Source organism: Macrobrachium nipponense, chromosome 10, assembly GCF_015104395.2.
Source record: "Macrobrachium nipponense isolate FS-2020 chromosome 10, ASM1510439v2, whole genome shotgun sequence".
NCBI lineage: Eukaryota > Metazoa > Arthropoda > Malacostraca > Decapoda > Palaemonidae > Macrobrachium > Macrobrachium nipponense.
This window is the reverse complement of record NC_087204.1, coordinates 81,170,545-81,185,000: the sequence shown is the minus strand read 5'-3', so window position 1 is coordinate 81,185,000 and position 14,456 is coordinate 81,170,545. Positions and strand designations below refer to the sequence as shown.

Sequence of the window (14,456 nt, the reverse complement as noted above, 5' to 3'; positions counted from 1 at the left end):
ATATATATATTATATATATATATATATTATATATAATATATATTATTTCCATAAAAATACTTTTCATAGATTGAATTTCACACATACACACACATGCATGTGTAATGTGTATGTGCGCAATTTAATCTCTGAAAATGTATTCTTTTTATGGAAATAGTTTTTTATGCAATGATCGCAATAGCTCAGCCCCGTTCTAGTCCACTTTTTCCTTCCATAAATTGATAACTGCTTTCACATCTATGACTGACTCTGCTAAAGCCCGTCGACAAAGCTCCGCAAGTCGTTTTAACTGAATGAATTGAATTTGGTCATAGTAGATCCTTCCTTCACTTAGATACATTTATTTTTAGTTCTTGTTGTGTATGCCTGCAAATATTTGTGCCTTAAGTATTCAAAGCAAAGACAAAAATCAGACATTCGGCGACTTACCACGGGCCGGGCCATTTCATTTAATGGCAACCTGCCCGTTCGCTTTCCCGTTGTTCGCTGTCAATCAACTCGGAGGGAATAGGATTTGAGAATAGACTTAGTTATAAGGTCGACGCCAGATTTAATTTGGCCAACCCTAATGATGTGGTTCTATTCTGGGACAATTCGGTTAACCTCTCCTATTCCCCTGCGCACACAGACACTGACTGACATGCACTTCTGCCGCAAGTGAATATTCCTGCCAGTCGGGAATTCGTACTTACCTCCTTGTGTGACTTATTGTAGAGTTAAGTTTGTGTAATCATGAAAAATTTACACTTGCATAAATGCTTCAAATCTTATTACGGAAGTCATTTCACCAACATGTCTTTCACCTTTGGCTATAGTTGTACTGTACCACATTCATCTTAACCAACTTGACACACGACTGCTGATAAATGATCCAGTGTTATTGGTTTTGCAAGTCTCCCTTTCTCAGGGATCACTGGGCTGACAAATTATGCTCTGTTGTTGCGCTTGTAACTGGCTCTTTCTTAGCCCCTTTATTGGTGTGAACGGTACAAATTAATACCTTAGCTAAAAATTATGATGCAGTAATGTTGCTGTCACATCTAGACAATAATTCCTTGGTTAATGCCTGTTGGTTTTTGTTATCGTTGTGTATTTCTTAGCACTGGACTAAGGTTAGTAAATAATGCAGAATGGTGGTTGTAACTTTTTTATGTGCACAATACGAAGGATTTGGTACTAGATGATGCAGCTCTGTTCGTACTGCGTCTGTCTTGTGTTCTTAGATGTTTATAAGATTTATCTCTTATCTTAAATTGAGAGACTAGATCATGGTAATAAAAGCATTATAAAGGGCCAAATGTACTCTTATAGATAGGTATATCTATTTTTTATGTATGGATTTTATATATAATTATTTTTATACCGTATATTAAAACTTATTTTCCTATAATTATTATTGTCCCTTATATTTAAGTTACTTATTTCCATACATGTGTAAATCTTGGTTTGTTGTGGCAGGTAACTATTTGTTGGGTACAAATATATAAAATTATAAATGCTATGCCTGAAAACTACAAGATTGTCCATTTTCTATGACAATTAAAATATAGAGAAAATGGACTGACGTCTACGGTGACTCGAGAAAGTTATTCTCTTAATTAATTTGGTTCCAGTAATGAATATTTGATCGAGAGAAGCTTAAAACTAGTATGAATGATAATCGTTGGTATTTTGTATATGGATTTCTTATGCTGCTATATCTATAATTAGCTTAATAAGGAAGTCATACTAAAATCAACTTCCCATTTACCGGTACCCGAGATATTTACCAACTTTTATTTGGTTTATAATTCATTCCCATGCGGCTGGAAACACTGTTGCTTCATTAACTCAAAAATTTTCCCAATTGATGAACTGTTGTTTTATTATTATGATTAAAATGGCGCTATGCCAATATGCGCTCTTGTTCATAGCTAGAAATAACCTACAAGCGTCATTCAGTGATTTGAAGTGACGAAATTGGCATGGATAAAATGAGTAAAAATTTATAGAATGCAAGTATAAATAGTCACAATAAGTTAAAAACTCTACAGGAAAGATTAAAAACCCCTTCAAACCCTCACGTCCCCATCAGTAGTAGGGAAAGCGTGATAGTAGTGAGTCGTGAGTCATAAATGGCCAGTAGGGAAACTGAATAGTTTATTGTAATAGGGAAACCCCAAAAAATAAACTTCTAAAGATTCCATACCGTAATTAACTTACCGAGAAAAGTAAAGCAAAACCATTTATCTTTAGAGTGGGGATCGACAATGGAAATGAAAAAATGTTATGTATTAGAGAAATAGGATTTTCGTTTTGAGTGAGGAAAGTTGTGGAGTTGTTTCTCTCATGGAGAATCGTGTGCAGCCAGAGTATTTGATGATCAACTCGTCTTGCGTTTGCCACTCATGAGAGGATTGTAGCATGTAAGCCTATAATTATGTTTTGGTCTATATCCATACCTCAGTATAAGGCGATAAAGAAAGTAGTAATAGCTAAAGTGGAAGACAATGCGATGGTTGAAAGATTCGGTCGTTAGACGTTAGGAGACCGAATAGTGACAAGAAATGCATTAAAAAGAGAAAGGGAAATTCGTAAAGTGACTAACAACTACCTTAGCGCTGCTTGCCAAGATGATCGTAGGGACGGCAAATCCCATAGTGTTATTGAGCTTTGCCCTTTCAGTGTTAAGTACTCTGTTCTGTTAGTTGCGGATGATCTCCAAGAATTTGTATTTCCTTTGCACAAGAAGTACCTAAGCTCTCTTGATTTATCATTACTTCTAATTGGTCTTTTCCCAGGCCAGTAATGTACAGGCCTGTATACTGTTGTCAGGGGGGTCGAACGACCATCGCCCCCCCCCCGCCCCGCCCACAAATTTCTGGAATTCCATACTTTCTGTGACTATCCTTTTCATTGAACTGTACTTACAAAGTAATAAATAATTAGTTTTTTTAATAAGTCAAAGTTTATAACATAAGAAATACAGTAATATGCATGTTATTATTAAAATAATAAATAGATTAATCAATAAAACTGAAGACATATGCTTTTATTTCAGTGCAAACTTTCAACATTATAAGTAAAATTCTGTTAACCATAGTCAGGACTTTGAATAACATCTGATCGGGTGGAAGGGCATAGACTGCAACCCCAGTTTTTCTTCATAATATAACTAAAATAACATTTTCAAGTATTTCATCTTGTATATACTTATATATGCAATGACATTTGTAGAAAAAAAATAACAGCTTTAGGAAAAACGACCGCCCCCTCCCCCAACCCCCACCCCCCGCCACATAAAAATAAAGAAAAAAAAACAACTCTAGGTACGGGCCTAAGGTAGAAAGCTTGTATTGTGGAATCCAGATAGAGGGGCAACTTCAAGTTTTGGGCTCGGGATTAGGAGTCGAATGAGGATTGAGGATGAAAGGAGGGGCTGTGGCCGTTAGCTGCTCGGTTTGTTTCTTTCTCTTGACTCGAAACTGTCGCTATCTACTAGTGGTTCTGTTGCTTCATTCCGTGGTTCTTGCGTTGTAATTATGTTTGTGTCGGTCTAGATAGCTTTGTTTTTTTTGCCTTCAACTGTGCAATTTGAGTTAATCTAACACTACGTCTTTTGAGTCTCGCATTATGAGATTCAGAATAATTGGGGCATTTTAGAATAAAAGATCCCCATCTTTTTTTTTTTTTATTTATTTATTTATCCAGACATTCCGTCGCATTTCCTGCCGCAAATGACCCCTGCAGCGTTCCCGTTATAGCGCTATAGCTATATACTCTAATCTGGACAAGGTCAAAAGGTCTGGACGACCTATTTATCGTCAGAAAAATTTGGGAGTATAATTTTCCTGAAGTTCTCAGTTAGTTCTACTATGTTTACATATTTGCTGTTTACCGCAATCCAGATATCGACAATTTCATATATGATTGTCTTTTGCAAAGGATTAGTATTGCTCAGTCACAGGAGTCAAATGCTTCAATCGTTATTTGTGGAGAGATTAATGCAAAGCACAGCGAGTGTCTAAATTAAAATTCCACAGATCAACATGGCCGGTCTGCTCTTGAGTTCTGTATATCATTCTACTGTGTCCTGCTAATCGAGGAACCCACTCACATTTGTGGCAATAGATTAGACTTTATATTCACAGACGTTCCAGCTATTGTCAAGTCCAAGGTCTGCGGATATTTAGGCACTAATGATCATTGCGCCATTGAGATGGACAAATCTGTCAGTCCGTATAATCCTAATTCCATCATTGGAATAAGGGTCTGGCTGAAATCCAGCGTCAACTGGGGTCGCATTACTAAAGCTTGTCAGGCACTTAATGTTCAGAAGCTATATTAGATCTTGATCCCAAGAAGTTAAATTAAATGCAGATGGCTATTTTAATAAGTTATTTCCCTAGAAAGATCATAAAGTTTAGGACAAATGACCAGCCATGATTTGAGGATACTTGTAGACGAGCCTACCCTAACAAACAGACCAAATTTAACGCATGGACACAAAAACGTTCAAATGAAAATTACATCGTTTTTGTTGAGTCTCGCCGTGCTATTGCGAATACAACTTCTCATACGGCTGAGAAAAATCACAATGATTCCTTGAAGAGGAAACTTAAGGGAATTACTCGGCACCATTTGTGGTGGACTAAATTGGCATTATCCATATCTGGGTCACCACAGATGATGGTAGATTAATTACTGGCCGTAGGGAAAAGGATAAGCTGCTTCATCGACCTTTTGAAGCTAAGCAATCGGCTGAGGATGTCACTCTCCCTACTTGTCATCTTGAAGATATTCTGACATAATTTGCACTTCACTCTAGGTATGTCAAGAAATTTCTGGATAATCTTGACAGTTGGGGAAAATCCTGATGGTTTCGTCCCTTTGTCTTTTAAAATAAGTTTTTTAAGTGTTGTTCCCCAAGAATGATAAATTCCGTGGTAGATTCTATAGATTTTGATGTCGACACAGTATCTTTGAGCGCAAGCTTAGGAATACGAGTACATTGCCTGTCACAAAGAGTGGCATATCTGTAGACAGCGGTAACTACAAGCCAATCTCTGTTCTCCCTGTGCTATCCAAAGTTGCTAAAGACTTAGTTTTAAGCTACTGTATAAATATGTGTAACCTAAAGGACTGTTAGCCGATAGTCACTGTATACAGGAAACAGTTAGGTAGGTACTTGCGATGCTCTTTTAGAAATTAGATGCCATTTGCAAGGGAACCTTGAAAAGGGTTTTGAATGCAGAGAAATTCAAATAGATTTTAGTGAATCACAAGGCACTTATTTATAAACCTCAGAATCTTGGAGTGGGTAGGTATGTTTTAAGACTACTTCTAGTATAATAAAGTCTCCACTTAAGGGTAATGAAGCTGTCCACAGTCTTACTAGGACATAGACCGGATCAAGGAATGGTGTAGTTTGTGGGGTATAAGGCTGAACTTCAATAAAACCAAAACAAGATTGATTAGCAGATCTTGTACAGATATCCCATCCCATCCTCCCCTTCAGTTTATGGAACTTTTCTGAATGAGTCTGAAGCTTTAACTGTTCTAGGTGTAACTTTTGGCTCACATATCTAACTTTTGAGAATCGACTAATGAAAGTTTCAGCAAGGCCTTTTACATTTATAACAGTGATAAAATCAATGGAAACTGTTTTAGGTCACTGGTACTTCTTTACTGGAATACCGTTCTCCGGTGTGGTTGTCTGCTTCTGCCAGATATTTATATATTTCAGATACAGGGTACGTGGTGGTAGGATTGTATTTCCTAATAGTAGCAGTTATGACTTCGATCATCGACGGATGGTCTCTAGCTTGTCACTTTTTCATAAGTTGTGTTTCAACAGATATCTTTCACATTCACAATTGATCCCTGATCCCCTTTATCTGCCGATAGCAACCAGATTCGCTAACAGTAGCACTGTTATGAAGTAAATGTGCTGAAGTAGCTCCAGGACTCATGCAGAAGAGTGTGATCCTAGAAACGGCGCACATAGTAAGAAAAGTGATGGACTCCTAAGGAGGCAGGATGCAACCCGGAACCCCACACCTATAAATACCACCGAGTCGAATTGGAGGACTGTGATAGACCAAAAAAATAAATAAATAAATACTATTAATAATAATTCCAGTATGCGCTCTTGTTCATAGAACCGTCCGCAAGTATCACTCAATGATTTTTAAGGGATGAAATGTTCATGATAAAATTAGTAAAATTTTATAGAATGCAAGTAAACATTAATCGCGCACAAAGTTAACATTTCTAGTTAGGACTTTAACCGCCTCAAAGTCTCAGGTACCTGTCAGTCAGAGGGAAAGGATGATAATATGATAATAAGGAATCATGGTGAGTGGTCGATGACCAGTAAGGAAAAGTAAGAGTATCGTAATACTCTGCTGAGAAAAGTAATGCAAAAGTCATCTATCCTTAGGATCAGGGATCGACGGTGAAGAAGGAAAAGTAATTTAGTGGAGAACTGGTTTTTCACCTCGACTGAGTGAGGAAGTGCGGTTACATTAGTCTCTCAAGAACTGCTTGCAGTCAGAGTATTTGATGGCACTTGCCCTCTGTTTCCCTCTCAAATGAGGGCTGTGAAATTGTTTTGTTTGTGTGTCCGCGTCAGGTTGGTGATGAAGGAAAGGTAAAGGCTTCAGTGGAAGGATTTTCTTTGAACGTTATCCGGCCGAACAGGGAAAGGAAAGGCATTAGAAGGAGAAAAGGGAATTGACAAAGTGATTAGCATCTAGGGGGACCGTCGGGGCAGGAATTGTCCCATAATGTTGTTGGGCGTTGTTGAGAAATTCTATCAATGGCTTTATAACTTGCACATGATAAGTACTCTCCTCCTGTTACGTTGGTGATGATCTACACGAATTTGTACCTGAAGTACCCGAGCTCACATCGAGTCAGTCATCATTTCTTTCGGTTGTTGGTATTTTGGAGCACTGGAACGCAGATAGATCGAAAGCAACTGCAAGGTTTGGGGTCGAGGTTAGGAGTAGGATGAGAATAAGGACTGTGGACTCTTTCTGGTCGGTTTGCGTCTCTTTCTCTCGACTCGAAACTTGCGCTACTTCTACTGGTGGTTGTTGCTGCATTCCGTAGTTCTTGGGTTGTAATTGGTTTGAGTGCAGGTATTGATAAGTCTAGGTAGTTTTTTCCTTCAACTTTGCAACTTGAGTTAATCTAACACTGCATTGCTGTTACCACGCATGATGAGGTTCAGAATAGTTTTTTTCTTTCAAGTTTTTATTCAATAAATTATTTACAAAATATTACAACAAATCTAGAACTACATACATTTTCATATAAAATACATTGTTTTTAATATTACAAAAATTCTTTGAGAAATACTTTAACAATTTCTCTTTCAAAATGGCCTTGATATAGTTTGGGAACTTTAGACTTATAGGTTCCCCCTTTTTATAAGTTAGTCTTGAAGGTTCCCCACTTTAAGTTTATCCTCGCCAAATGGGATAGATTATAAGGACTCTGCAACTCTCCAGAGGATGACATACCATAGCACTGACAGAGAAAACTACGCAGAGGCTCTGGATTCGCTCCTCTGTGGAGAAATATCATCCTTATATCCTTGGACATACTTAATTGGCTCGGAACTGGTCCTCTGAAGGTCGGCAGGATTTTCCGTGAAGGAACTTGATTTGGGTTCGACACACCCCCGGGCACCAATAGGATGGAGAGCTCCCGGGCACCAATAGTATGAGGGCGGTCCAGAAGGAGGTTAGCAGGGAACTCTATTAGGTAAAAGCAAATAGTGGCCTCCCAGCTAACAAATGTACGTTGCTGGGATGTTGCAGCCACGTTGCATTCAAATTGCAGTAACGTTGGTCTGATATGTTGCAGCAACGTCAATTTGTATGGTTACAGGAACGTGACTGCAACATTGCAATTGTTGTTGTTGTATTAAGCCAACACTTCTTGTTGGCACGGGCCTTTCCCTTGTTCGGCCCGTAGGTGATCTGAAAAGATTCTTTAGGTACATGGTTAGTTTTTTGAAATTGGAAATATCTTTAGTTGTAGAGATAGGAGTGGACAGGGGAAGGATGATGGTGTCAGTAAGAGAGGGCCATCATGTCATATTATAGAAGAAGTTTGAATGAGTGTAAGGCTTTCGAAAATCAGAGAAGCGGTGCAGGTGGGGTTGTCCAACCCTTTACTCCCTTGGGTCCCTGCGGGAGGATTTCAGTTGTAGGTAAAGTTTTTAAAAGAATGATAGTGGATGATGTGGATAGAGCCTTACAATGAGGGGATGTGATGAGGGTGATTGATTTCACTTATTAGTTTGATTACCTTGGTGGAGGTAGGTTGTAGAGCACCTGGGCATGCTCTTCTAAGTTTTCAATGATTGTCTTTGTGACTGTGGCAGCTGCATGCTCAGCATCTTGTGCAGGTACTGCATTTTGTGCTGCACCTCTTAGCTGTGCTGTTTCTCTGCATTCCAGCAGGTAGTGAAGGAGTGGTTGCTGTGTTTCTTCTTGACAGTGTTCACATGGTCTGACACTGTTTTCCACAATTTCCCAGCAGGCTTTATATTGCAAGTATAATGGCCATACAACGTTGCAAAGTGTAACGTTCACAAGACATTCATGCAACATTTATGTAAGCATGCAAGATTATAAACTGGATCCAAAGAAAAAAAAAAAAAAAAAAAAAAAAAAAAAAAAAGGAAAAAAAAAAAAGAAAAAAAAAAAAAAAAAAAAAAAAAAAAAAAAAAAAAAAGAAAAAAGAAAAAAAAAAACTGCTGGAAATTTCAGTTAATTTATTTTCATACATAATATAATAAATATTCAAAAATCATTATCTGACATGCCTGCACAAGTATGTGAACGATGACAATTCTGTGTTCATTTACATATTCTCCGTCCACGACAAGTATTATCGAAGAATTTATAATCTTCGTCCAAACTCACTTCTTCACAATAGTTAGGGCTGTAAATTTTTTCTAATGGTTACTTATAGATAGATATTTTTATCCTTGTTCTGAAAGTCACATATTCCTTTGCTCATGTATAAACCATGTCTTGATCTATATGCAATCATAATTGTTTAATATACGTAAGGCCTGCGTTCCCATGAGTTGTTTGTAATTTTTTTTTTTTTTTTTTTTTTTGTAGATAGAAAGCAGTCACAGACATAATAAACACCTTAGTTAAGCCTCAAATACTGAACAGCTTCTCATTTTCTATATTATATAATACTTCTTTCATAGAAAATGAAGTTGTTTAGAGGGTGACTATGGAAAATACCCTTACTCCAGTGAAATCATCGTAAACTTTTTTGAGAAAGGTCGACTAGGCTATGTGGTTGATTGGACAATGAAAGTGGGCAAATATTTTTGTAAAATATAAAAATCGTTATGGAACTAATTACCTAGAACGTTATTTTATACGCTTAACTATCGATAAGTGCTTTAAGCTATTTTTTTTTGCCATGCTATCAATTCAATAACAGGCAAATGACAACGAATCTGTGATTAATCATACTTGATATAGGAATTAAAAACAGAGAAAAGAAAGTGTCATTCAAGGGTATTATAAAAATAAGATTTTATGATTGCCTTTCAATTAATCAAATTTGTGTGGGTACCTTAATTTGTTTAACAAATGTTAAACGTTCAGTTTCTGTGTTAATGTTTAGGGCCGATTTTATTTAAGAATTAGTCTGTCTTTTGAGTAAATGGACCATTGATAGTGTATTGTGTGACTTAAACCATAAATTAGGCATTTTATTTACCGTGTCCGTATGCGGAATATTGTATTTTCTCGTCAATTTTTTTTATGATGTCATTGTAGACCATATGTTCAGCTAAGTAATTCAGCCATCTTTAAATACTTCCCTTTCATGTCATCTAATTAAGGCTCATATTATAAAGGTTAGAATTTAAAGGTAAATTCCATTTTAGGAATGAAATAGAACGACAATAAAGCGGCAATAAGCAATGGCATTGGCAACTAAATCTCTTAGAAAATTGTCCTTGAGTTGGATAAGTGGCTTGATTTTTTTAAAAAAATCCTTTTTAAGGATTATCTTGTTACTTGTGCCTATTCCTTTTAGTAATCAGGGCAACAGCATTAAAATCCCATGTGCATTAAAATCAATGCTTTTAGCAACTGACTACTAGAGTTCTCTTGCCATCTCCCGGTTTCCTCAACCAATTACGGAAGCCCAGAGGCCGGCCATTTCATTTAAGGGAAACTGGTGTCCCTTCGCTTTCGGTTCTTCGTCGTCAATCAACTCGGAAGGAATAGGATTTGAGAATAGACTCGGTTATATGGTCGACGCCAGATTTAATTTGGCTGACCCTAATGACGTCGTTCTATTCTGGGGCAATTCGGTTAACCCCTCGTATTCCCTGGTGTGCACAAAGACTGTCACTTCTGCAGTAAGTGAATATCCCTGTCAGTTGGGAATTTTTCGTACTTGTCTCCTTACGTGACTTATGATGAGTTTAGTTCGTGCAATCATATATATACAGATACACATGCGCACACGCAAGCACACGGGAGGAGAGACGGGAACCCTCTTGAGCAAACCGAATTGATTGCAGTATGCAAAGGTTGATAGCAAAATACATTCTATTCATATTAGGTACAAAGATAATTAAAGGAATCGATAGTGTGTGTGTGTGTCCGATTGTGTCTGAGAGAGAGAGAGAGAGAGAGAGAGAGAGAGAGAGAGAGAGAGAGAGAAATCAGCGTGTTTACACATCAACTTACTGTTGGCAAACGCCAGACTTTTAAAACAAACTTGAGGATTTTACAAACAAATAAGTAATAAGTCAAGAATGCAAGAAAAGGAAAGAGAAATAAAAATAACTTTTCACAAGGAAGCCGTTTAAACAAACAATAGAAGGCATGCAGAAGCTGAAAGCGGCGCCAGTGTTTATTACAGAGCTGAGTTACTTTTACAGTAGTAAAAATATCGTAAACAGCAATTATCACTAGATTGGTATTTTACCGTAACAAAAATAAAAGTGACTTGGGCAGATCGAGTCAAGTGAAAGAAATGGGGGAATAATCATCCCAGATCAGCTAATAAGTCAGTTGTAAGAAGCAGAACCGTTCTTCTCTCTCTCTCTCTCTCTCTCTCTCTCTACTCTCTCCCTCCTATCCCCATCCTCTTCTCTCTCACCTTCGCTCTCTCTCTCTCTCACGGAACACTGACTCGAGCAAGCTTTTTTTTTTACCGTGTTGCATTTGTTTTAATGTTTTATCATTGTTAAATTTATTGTGAAATATCATTTTTATGTGAATTGGTACTGCTTTTACGTACATATTATAGTAAAGATTTTACTGCCTCTTCTTCTCTCCTCAACAATACCACGACGCACAATAACTTAAAATCATTCATTCATTATTCCTAAAAAAATTTAAACGCTACCTCCCTCTACATCGTTAGCTGTGTATCACCGCAATGACGAATGATTTTGTTAATCATTTGTGCTAAGTTTTATTGTGAAAAGCTTTGTTCTTTCATTTACTATTATTAATATTGTTCAACTCAAGGTCCGAAGAGTATAGGAGGTGTTGTCAGCGCTGACCCAAAATAAGCTCTATCCCTAGGCTACCACGAGGAAGGTCCTTTATAAATCCAATGGGCAACAGCAAATACTATACGTGTTTGCGGATGCTCTACTACATCTAGTTAAGCTTTTTAGAAATAATTCTCTTGACCATGGATTCATATTGCCGGATGGTACAGTTGCCTCAAAGTGTTCCTTTACCCCATCCCCTTCTGTTTCATGATAATGGTCTAGTAACACAGCAATGAAGCCTTTTTGTCTTGTAACGACGGATGTGAATGGTCGAGCTATTGATGCCAACGTTCATATTTTCTAATCACTACTGTAGACAATGTTAATGATATACGAATAATAGTTCAAATTACCAGTGAACTGAGTCGATGTTAAACAAATAGAAAAATAGTAAAGTAAGAGAGCAATAAAAATAGCAAAGGTAAAAATCATATTCAGTCCTTATTAACCATAATCGTCAACCTTTGTTCCATTCAGGTGTGACTGTGCAGGCGCTTGCTGGGATCCTACTTTTGTTCATGGTAGATCTGATTTATTAGGTTTCAATTTCAGAACGTTATTTGAATGGAAATACGCTTTGGATTTACACAATCCATCTATTTATAAAGTAACGAAATTATAATCCGCAAATACCAAGACCTATAAATATAATTTCATAAAGGCAACTATGATAGCCATTGACAGGTTACAATATGGAAGGCTTTAGGGGAAAATTATAGACCACCAGATGTATAAAGGAACTAATGTATCCAGTGTGTTGTCACTCATACTTGTTTTTTATCCGAGCCACTTCTCACCAGAGTAGCCTAGATGGAAATTTCTCAGGCCGGTATTTAACTCGAGTCATCCGAGTAACAACACACCTTAACCACCCTGATGGTCCTTATATACCAACCCAAGAGTGGATAAAAAAGAATAGTTTGCTGTCGATATGAGTTTTCATTTCAGTTTTTCGTCTCGTGGGATTCATTCTTTTTCATGTTTAACAAGCACTGTTCCCGATTCCAGTAACTGCAGCTTTGTATTATCCTGACCCTTCCCTGATTAGAGGATCAGTGTCGATTTTTGCTTTCCTTATCGTTAGGATAAAATTAGATGAAGAGTCCGTTCAACCAACGGCTCCCCCACCCCCATTACTGATTCTCCAGCCGCCACCCGCCCCCGTCCCTTACCTATCCTCCAGTGCCACCCTCCCTCCATCCTCAGGTAGCCCTGCAACCTCCCAGGGTCACTCATCACGAGATGTGGCGTGGAAAAATCAGTAATCCTAAAATTTCAACGGTCACATGACAATTCTTTCCCCTCTTTTACAAAGCTCTGGAACTGCAGTCTAATAAGTTCTGTTTGCCTTTGCTTAAAGGTCAACCCTTGATATTCTAGTATCTTGTTTCTTGTTCTTGATTTTTATGGGAGGGGTTTTTGTTTTGGTCATAGAACCTAACTCATTCATTCTCCTCATGATTAGAAAGCAGCTGTACTTAGGTCTAACAAAATTTAGTGTTGCCCTTGACGTGGTAGCCAAAAGGCTTACAAATGATTAACCTGTTATTTAATTTTCTGAGTTAATTTGATTTGACTGGCATTTCACCAAGCTTAATTTTCCTTTTGAAGCAATGAAATCCGTTACAACCTATCATAGTATATGTTTATAAGATGGAGATATAGCTTTCTGACAGCTCGGGATATAATTATGAGATGAAAGTGTTTTTGAAAGTAAAGCAACAGGATGCACAAACTTTTTGTTCCTTCTTTTGGTGCATCCCAGACCATCCAAGATTGGGAGATGCAAAAAATACCGGAAGATGTACTAGCAACTCTCTGGTAGACATTAGAGGTGCCTCACACTGAGGGACCTGGGGCAACCTGAACGAACTGTAAGGTCTGTAAGGTAAGGTACTTAGTGGAGAGAGCATTGAAGTCTCCAGGTCAGATAACTACTTTCTGGAGGCAGCATTGGAGTCTCCAGGTCACAGATAACTACTTAGTGGAGACAGCATTGATGTCTCCAGGGATGTAGATAACTATTTAGTGGAGAGAGCATTGGAGTCTCCAGGACACAGATAACTATTTAGTGGAGGGAGCATTGAAGTCTTCAGGACACAGATAACTACTTAGTGGAGGCAGCATTGAAGTCTCCAAGGATGTAGATAACTACTTACTGGAGGTAGCATTGGAGTCTCCAGGTCACAGATATCTACTTAGTGGAGACAGCATTGATGTCTCCAGGGATGTAGGTAACTATTTAGTGGAGGGAGCATTGGAGTCTCCAGGACACAGATAACTATTTAGTGGAGGAAGCATTGAAGTCTTCAGGACACAGATAACTACTTAGTGGAGGCAGTATTGAAGTCTGCAAGGATATAGATAACTACTTACTGGATGCAGCATTGGAGTTTCCAGGTCACAGACAACTACTTAGTGGAGGGAGCATTGAAGTCACCAGGGATGTAGATAACTGCTTACTGGAGGCAGCATTGGAGTCTCCAGTTCACAGATAACTACTTAGTGGAGGCAACATTGAAGTCTCCAGGGAAGTAGATAACTACTTAGTGGAGGGAGCATTGGAGTCTCCAGGTCACAGATAACTACTCAGTGGAGGCAGCATTGAAGTCTCCAGGGATGTAGATAACTACTTAGTGGATGCAGCATTACTCCGGAGTCTCCAGGTCACAGATAACTACTTACTGGATGCAGCATTACTCCGGAGTCTCCAGGTCACAGATAACTACTTAGTGGAGGCAGCATTGGAGTCTCCAGGACACAGATAACTACTTAGTGGTGGGAGCATTTAAGTCTCCAGGGATGTAGATAACTACTTACTGGAGGTAAGCATTGGAGTCTCCAGGTCACAGATAACTACTTAGTGGAGGCAGCATTGGAGTCTCCAGGGATGTAGATAACTACTTAGTGG

General features: G+C 38.1%; 1 pseudogene; it reads left to right on the top strand.

Annotated features, from left to right (window-relative positions):
- The window catches only part of LOC135224015 (uncharacterized), a 41,774-nt pseudogene that overhangs the window by 14,441 nt on the left and 12,877 nt on the right, over nucleotides 1-14,456 (top strand).